The 7,500-nt window shown below is 64.8% G+C and overlaps 3 non-coding genes and 1 pseudogene across 3 annotated transcripts; all 4 read left to right on the forward strand.

The window, feature by feature from the left end:
- The first annotated feature begins 878 nt into the window (after nt 1-878).
- Nucleotides 879-997, forward strand: LOC147002309 (5S ribosomal RNA). The gene has a single exon (XR_015048824.1). It is a non-coding gene; the product is annotated as a 5S ribosomal RNA (ribosomal RNA).
- A 1,538-nt stretch (nt 998-2,535) lies between these two features.
- On the forward strand, nt 2,536-2,660 carry LOC147002310 (5S ribosomal RNA; annotated as a pseudogene).
- A 1,561-nt stretch (nt 2,661-4,221) lies between these two features.
- LOC147002311 (5S ribosomal RNA) lies at nt 4,222-4,340 on the forward strand. Its single transcript, XR_015048825.1, has one exon. It is a non-coding gene; the product is annotated as a 5S ribosomal RNA (ribosomal RNA).
- Nucleotides 4,341-5,877: 1,537 nt separating this feature from the next.
- LOC147002312 (5S ribosomal RNA) lies at nt 5,878-5,996 on the forward strand. Its single transcript, XR_015048826.1, has one exon. It is a non-coding gene; the product is annotated as a 5S ribosomal RNA (ribosomal RNA).
- The last annotated feature ends 1,504 nt before the right edge of the window (nt 5,997-7,500 follow it).

Raw genomic sequence — 7,500 nt, forward strand, 5'->3', positions numbered from 1 at the left:
CCTGCTCCGTCTAGCCAGCCGGTCCTCCTTTTTTGTCCGGGTGCACAAGCCGCAGTGCCCTGACACGTGTCTGCTTCCGTGGGCCCATGGGTGGGTAGGGGGCACGTTTGTGTGCCTGTCCGGGTGTGGTGTGTGCTTGCGCTCTGGAGGCAGTGCACGGGCAGTGCAGTGCGTGCCTCTTGGGCTAGCCTGTGCCGCTGGGTGTGGCTGTGCGTGTCCCAGTGTCCCAGGTGGGCTGGGATGCCATCCATCCATCCATCCATCCATCCATCCATCCATCCATCCATCCACAGTGGGTTTACTTCCCTTGCGTGCCCGGGCTGAGGGGCCCAGTCCTGGGCACAGACAGGGACGGTGGGTGGGTAGGTGGGTGACCAGTCGGCGAGGTGGGGCGGAACGTCCGAGGTCCAGGGTGGGTCAGGATTTGAGAAGCTGGGAGGGACCTCGGGTGGGTGGAAGGGGAAGTCCCGGGTGGGTGAGGGCGCTGTTGCACGAAGCCCGTGGATCCGTCCAGGAGGGGAGGGAGGGGAGAAGAAGCGAGGAGGGGAGATGTGTGTGCGGCCAAGGCTGGCACTCACTGGCTGGGCCCGTGGTGCCTCGAGGGCAGGCAGAGGGGGGCTGGTGGGGGCTCTGGGGGAGGTTGTGGGCAGCGTGGGCTGGGGCGTGTCGTGTGGGTGGGGCTCGGGCCGGGCGTGTCGTGTCGTGTCGTGTCGGTGTGTGGTGTGTGTCTGTGGGCTGTGCGCTGGGCTCTGGTCTCAGGGCTCGTGTGAGCTCGTCGTCGTCGTGGGGCGTCGGGCATCGGGCGTCGGGCGGGCGAGTGAGCGAAGGAGCGAGCGCGCGCAGCAGGCTCTTGGGGCTTGTCGGCGCCACCCGCCCTCGTCTACGGCCATACCACCCTGAACGCGCCCGATCTCGTCTGATCTCGGAAGCTAAGCAGGGTCGGGCCTGGTTAGTACTTGGATGGGAGACCGCCTGGGAATACCGGGTGCTGTAGGCTTTTTGGACTCCCCTCTGTCTCTCTCTCCCTTTTGGCCACGGACACGGCCGCCCGGCGACCCAGGCTCAGGCCAGGCCCATCCACACCCCACACCCCACACCCCACACCCCCCAAGGAGCCCACCCTCGTCCTCTCACAGGCTTGCCCTCTCACAGGAGGCTCCCGGAGCCCTAAGGCAGGGCACACCATGCTGGCCACCCCAGCACCACCCTGCTGAGCTAGCTAGCTAGCTAGCAAGGGCACACGGGACACGGGACACCGGATGGGAGAGCCTCTCTCCATTTGCACCGAGCCCAGGCTGGCCTGAACACTCCACCCTCATCCAACACCGCACTTGCCTCCCACCTTGTGTGAGTGGTAGTGTGTGTGTGTGTCTGTGTGCGAGAGAGTTGTATGTGTTTTGCCCCTCCTGACTTCTGCTAATTCACCTGGGTCCCAGTGTGTGGGTCTGTGTGTGTGTCTGTGTGTAAGCTGAGGACCGACCCTCCGTGCTTGCTTGCTCAATCAGCCAGTACACACGTGTGTGTGTGTGTGTGTGTGTGTGTGTGTGTGTGTGTTTGCCTGAGGGTAGGGGCAGGTGGGCCAGACTGCGAGTGTGTGAGTGGTGTGAGTGTGTGTTTCCCGTGCGTGGGCGTGTCTGCGTGTGTCTGTGTGCTGCCTGCTCCGTCTAGCCAGCCGGTCCTCCTTTTTTGTCCGGGTGCACAAGCCGCAGTGCCCTGACACGTGTCTGCTTCCGTGGGCCCATGGGTGGGTAGGGGGCACGTTTGTGTGCCTGTCCGGGTGTGGTGTGTGCTTGCACTCTGGAGGCAGTGCACGGGCAGTGCAGTGCGTGCCTCTTGGGCTAGCCTGTGCCGCTGGGTGTGGCTGTGCGTGTCCCAGTGTCCCAGGTGGGCTGGGATGCCATCCATCCATCCATCCATCCATCCATCCATCCATCCATCCATCCATCCACAGTGGGTTTACTTCCCTTGCGTGCCCGGGCTGAGGGGCCCAGTCCTGGGCACAGACAGGGACGGTGGGTGGGTAGGTGGGTGACCAGTCGGCGAGGTGGGGCGGAACGTCCGAGGTCCAGGGTGGGTCAGGATTTGAGAAGCTGGGAGGGACCTCGGGTGGGTGGAAGGGGAAGTCCCGGGTGGGTGAGGGCGCTGTTGCACGAAGCCCGTGGATCCGTCCAGGAGGGGAGGGAGGGGAGAAGAAGCGAGGAGGGGAGATGTGTGTGCGGCCAAGGCTGGCACTCACTGGCTGGGCCCGTGGTGCCTCGAGGGCAGGCAGAGGGGGGCTGGTGGGGGCTCTGGGGGAGGTTGTGGGCAGCGTGGGCTGGGGCGTGTCGTGTGGGTGGGGCTCGGGCCGGGCGTGTCGTGTCGTGTCGTGTCGGTGTGTGGTGTGTGTCTGTGGGCTGTGCGCTGGGCTCTGGTCTCAGGGCTCGTGTGAGCTCGTCGTCGTCGTGGGGCGTCGGCATCGGGCGTCGGGCGGGCGAGTGAGCGAAGGAGCGAGCGCGCGCAGCAGGCTCTTGGGGCTTGTCGGCGCCACCCGCCCTCGTCTACGGCCATACCACCCTGAACGCAGAAGTCAGGAGTCTCGTCTGATCTCGGAAGCTAAGCAGGGTCGGGCCTGGTTAGTACTTGGATGGGAGACCGCCTGGGAATACTGGGTGCTGTAGGCTTTTTGGACTCCCCTCTGTCTCTCTCTCCCTTTTGGCCACGGACACGGCCGCCCGGCGACCCAGGCTCAGGCCAGGCCCATCCACACCCCACACCCCCCAAGGAGCCCACCCTCGTCCTCTCACAGGAGGCTCCCGGAGCCCTAAGGCAGGGCACACCATGCTGGCCACCCCAGCACCACCCTGCTGAGCTAGCTAGCTAGCTAGCTAGCAAGGGCACACGGGACACGGGACACCGGATGGGAGAGCCTCTCTCCATTTGCACCGAGCCCAGGCTGGCCTGAACACTCCACCCTCATCCAACACCGCACTTGCCTCCCACCTTGTGTGAGTGGTAGTGTGTGTGTGTGTCTGTGTGTCTGTGTGCGAGAGAGTTGTATGTGTTTTGCCCCTCCTGACTTCTGCTAATTCACCTGGGTCCCAGTGTGTGGGTCTGTGTGTGTGTCTGTGTGTAAGCTGAGGACCGACCCTCCGTGCTTGCTTGCTCAATCAGCCAGTACACACGTGTGTGTGTGTGTGTGTGTGTGTGTGTGTGTGTGTGTGTTTGCCTGAGGGTAGGGGCAGGTGGGCCAGACTGCGAGTGTGTGAGTGGTGTGAGTGTGTGTTTCCCGTGCGTGGGCGTGTCTGCGTGTGTCTGTGTGCTGCCTGCTCCGTCTAGCCAGCCGGTCCTCCTTTTTTGTCCGGGTGCACAAGCCGCAGTGCCCTGACACGTGTCTGCTTCCGTGGGCCCATGGGTGGGTAGGGGGCACGTTTGTGTGCCTGTCCGGGTGTGGTGTGTGCTTGCGCTCTGGAGGCAGTGCACGGGCAGTGCAGTGCGTGCCTCTTGGGCTAGCCTGTGCCGCTGGGTGTGGCTGTGCGTGTCCCAGTGTCCCAGGTGGGCTGGGATGCCATCCATCCATCCATCCATCCATCCATCCATCCATCCATCCATCCATCCACAGTGGGTTTACTTCCCTTGCGTGCCCGGGCTGAGGGGCCCAGTCCTGGGCACAGACAGGGACGGTGGGTGGGTAGGTGGGTGGACCAGTCGGCGAGGTGGGGCGGAACGTCCGAGGTCCAGGGTGGGTCAGGATTTGAGAAGCTGGGAGGGACCTCGGGTGGGTGGAAGGGGAAGTCCCGGGTGGGTGAGGGCGCTGTTGCACGAAGCCCGTGGAACCGTCCAGGAAGGGAGGGAGGGGAGAAGAAGCGAGGAGGGGAGATGTGTGTGCGGCCAAGGCTGGCACTCACTGGCTGGGCCCGTGGTGCCTCGAGGGCAGGCAGAGGGGGGCTGGTGGGGGCTCTGGGGGAGGTTGTGGGCAGCGTGAGGCAGGCAGCGGGAAGCGAGGAGGCACCGTGGGCTGGGGCGTGTCGTGTGGGTGGGGCTCGGGCCGGGCGTGTCGTGTCATGTCGTGTCGTGTCGGTGTGTGGTGTGTGTCTGTGGGCTGTGCGCTGGGCTCTGGTCTCAGGGCTCGTGTGAGCTCGTCGTCGTCGTGGGGCGTCGGGCATCGGGCGTCGGGCGGGCGAGTGAGCGAAGGAGCGAGCGCGCGCAGCAGGCTCTTGGGGCTTGTCGGCGCCACCCGCCCTCGTCTACGGCCATACCACCCTGAACGCGCCCGATCTCGTCTGATCTCGGAAGCTAAGCAGGGTCGGGCCTGGTTAGTACTTGGATGGGAGACCGCCTGGGAATACCGGGTGCTGTAGGCTTTTTGGACTCCCCTCTGTCTCTCTCTCCCTTTTGGCCACGGACACGGCCGCCCGGCGACCCAGGCTCAGGCCAGGCCCATCCACACCCCACACCCCACACCCCACACCCCCCAAGGAGCCCACCCTCGTCCTCTCACAGGCTTGCCCTCTCACAGGAGGCTCCCGGAGCCCTAAGGCAGGGCACACCATGCTGGCCACCCCAGCACCACCCTGCTGAGCTAGCTAGCTAGCTAGCAAGGGCACACGGGACACGGGACACCGGATGGGAGAGCCTCTCTCCATTTGCACCGAGCCCAGGCTGGCCTGAACACTCCACCCTCATCCAACACCGCACTTGCCTCCCACCTTGTGTGAGTGGTAGTGTGTGTGTGTGTCTGTGTGCGAGAGAGTTGTATGTGTTTTGCCCCTCCTGACTTCTGCTAATTCACCTGGGTCCCAGTGTGTGGGTCTGTGTGTGTGTCTGTGTGTAAGCTGAGGACCGACCCTCCGTGCTTGCTTGCTCAATCAGCCAGTACACACGTGTGTGTGTGTGTGTGTGTGTGTGTGTGTGTGTGTGTGTTTGCCTGAGGGTAGGGGCAGGTGGGCCAGACTGCGAGTGTGTGAGTGGTGTGAGTGTGTGTTTCCCGTGCGTGGGCGTGTCTGCGTGTGTCTGTGTGCTGCCTGCTCCGTCTAGCCAGCCGGTCCTCCTTTTTTGTCCGGGTGCACAAGCCGCAGTGCCCTGACACGTGTCTGCTTCCGTGGGCCCATGGGTGGGTAGGGGGCACGTTTGTGTGCCTGTCCGGGTGTGGTGTGTGCTTGCGCTCTGGAGGCAGTGCACGGGCAGTGCAGTGCGTGCCTCTTGGGCTAGCCTGTGCCGCTGGGTGTGGCTGTGCGTGTCCCAGTGTCCCAGGTGGGCTGGGATGCCATCCATCCATCCATCCATCCATCCATCCATCCATCCATCCATCCACAGTGGGTTTACTTCCCTTGCGTGCCCGGGCTGAGGGGCCCAGTCCTGGGCACAGACAGGGACGGTGGGTGGGTAGGTGGGTGACCAGTCGGCGAGGTGGGGCGGAACGTCCGAGGTCCAGGGTGGGTCAGGATTTGAGAAGCTGGGAGGGACCTCGGGTGGGTGGAAGGGGAAGTCCCGGGTGGGTGAGGGCGCTGTTGCACGAAGCCCGTGGATCCGTCCAGGAGGGGAGGGAGGGGAGAAGAAGCGAGGAGGGGAGATGTGTGTGCGGCCAAGGCTGGCACTCACTGGCTGGGCCCGTGGTGCCTCGAGGGCAGGCAGAGGGGGGCTGGTGGGGGCTCTGGGGGAGGTTGTGGGCAGCGTGGGCTGGGGCGTGTCGTGTGGGTGGGGCTCGGGCCGGGCGTGTCGTGTCGTGTCGTGTCGGTGTGTGGTGTGTGTCTGTGGGCTGTGCGCTGGGCTCTGGTCTCAGGGCTCGTGTGAGCTCGTCGTCGTCGTGGGGCGTCGGGCATCGGGCGTCGGGCGGGCGAGTGAGCGAAGGAGCGAGCGCGCGCAGCAGGCTCTTGGGGCTTGTCGGCGCCACCCGCCCTCGTCTACGGCCATACCACCCTGAACGCGCCCGATCTCGTCTGATCTCGGAAGCTAAGCAGGGTCGGGCCTGGTTAGTACTTGGATGGGAGACCGCCTGGGAATACCGGGTGCTGTAGGCTTTTTGGACTCCCCTCTGTCTCTCTCTCCCTTTTGGCCACGGACACGGCCGCCCGGCGACCCAGGCTCAGGCCAGGCCCATCCACACCCCACACCCCACACCCCACACCCCCCAAGGAGCCCACCCTCGTCCTCTCACAGGCTTGCCCTCTCACAGGAGGCTCCCGGAGCCCTAAGGCAGGGCACACCATGCTGGCCACCCCAGCACCACCCTGCTGAGCTAGCTAGCTAGCTAGCAAGGGCACACGGGACACGGGACACCGGATGGGAGAGCCTCTCTCCATTTGCACCGAGCCCAGGCTGGCCTGAACACTCCACCCTCATCCAACACCGCACTTGCCTCCCACCTTGTGTGAGTGGTAGTGTGTGTGTGTGTCTGTGTGCGAGAGAGTTGTATGTGTTTTGCCCCTCCTGACTTCTGCTAATTCACCTGGGTCCCAGTGTGTGGGTCTGTGTGTGTGTCTGTGTGTAAGCTGAGGACCGACCCTCCGTGCTTGCTTGCTCAATCAGCCAGTACACACGTGTGTGTGTGTGTGTGTGTGTGTGTGTGTGTGTGTGTTTGCCTGAGGGTAGGGGCAGGTGGGCCAGACTGCGAGTGTGTGAGTGGTGTGAGTGTGTGTTTCCCGTGCGTGGGCGTGTCTGCGTGTGTCTGTGTGCTGCCTGCTCCGTCTAGCCAGCCGGTCCTCCTTTTTTGTCCGGGTGCACAAGCCGCAGTGCCCTGACACGTGTCTGCTTCCGTGGGCCCATGGGTGGGTAGGGGGCACGTTTGTGTGCCTGTCCGGGTGTGGTGTGTGCTTGCACTCTGGAGGCAGTGCACGGGCAGTGCAGTGCGTGCCTCTTGGGCTAGCCTGTGCCGCTGGGTGTGGCTGTGCGTGTCCCAGTGTCCCAGGTGGGCTGGGATGCCATCCATCCATCCATCCATCCATCCATCCATCCATCCATCCATCCATCCACAGTGGGTTTACTTCCCTTGCGTGCCCGGGCTGAGGGGCCCAGTCCTGGGCACAGACAGGGACGGTGGGTGGGTAGGTGGGTGACCAGTCGGCGAGGTGGGGCGGAACGTCCGAGGTCCAGGGTGGGTCAGGATTTGAGAAGCTGGGAGGGACCTCGGGTGGGTGGAAGGGGAAGTCCCGGGTGGGTGAGGGCGCTGTTGCACGAAGCCCGTGGATCCGTCCAGGAGGGGAGGGAGGGGAGAAGAAGCGAGGAGGGGAGATGTGTGTGCGGCCAAGGCTGGCACTCACTGGCTGGGCCCGTGGTGCCTCGAGGGCAGGCAGAGGGGGGCTGGTGGGGGCTCTGGGGGAGGTTGTGGGCAGCGTGGGCTGGGGCGTGTCGTGTGGGTGGGGCTCGGGCCGGGCGTGTCGTGTCGTGTCGTGTCGGTGTGTGGTGTGTGTCTGTGGGCTGTGCGCTGGGCTCTGGTCTCAGGGCTCGTGTGAGCTCGTCGTCGTCGTGGGGCGTCGGCATCGGGCGTCGGGCGGGCGAGTGAGCGAAGGAGCGAGCGCGCGCAGC

The sequence above is a fragment of the Mus caroli genome, unplaced genomic scaffold, assembly GCF_978045245.1.
Source record: "Mus caroli unplaced genomic scaffold, Mus_caroli_1 scaffold_10, whole genome shotgun sequence".
Classification (NCBI taxonomy): Eukaryota; Metazoa; Chordata; class Mammalia; order Rodentia; family Muridae; genus Mus; species Mus caroli.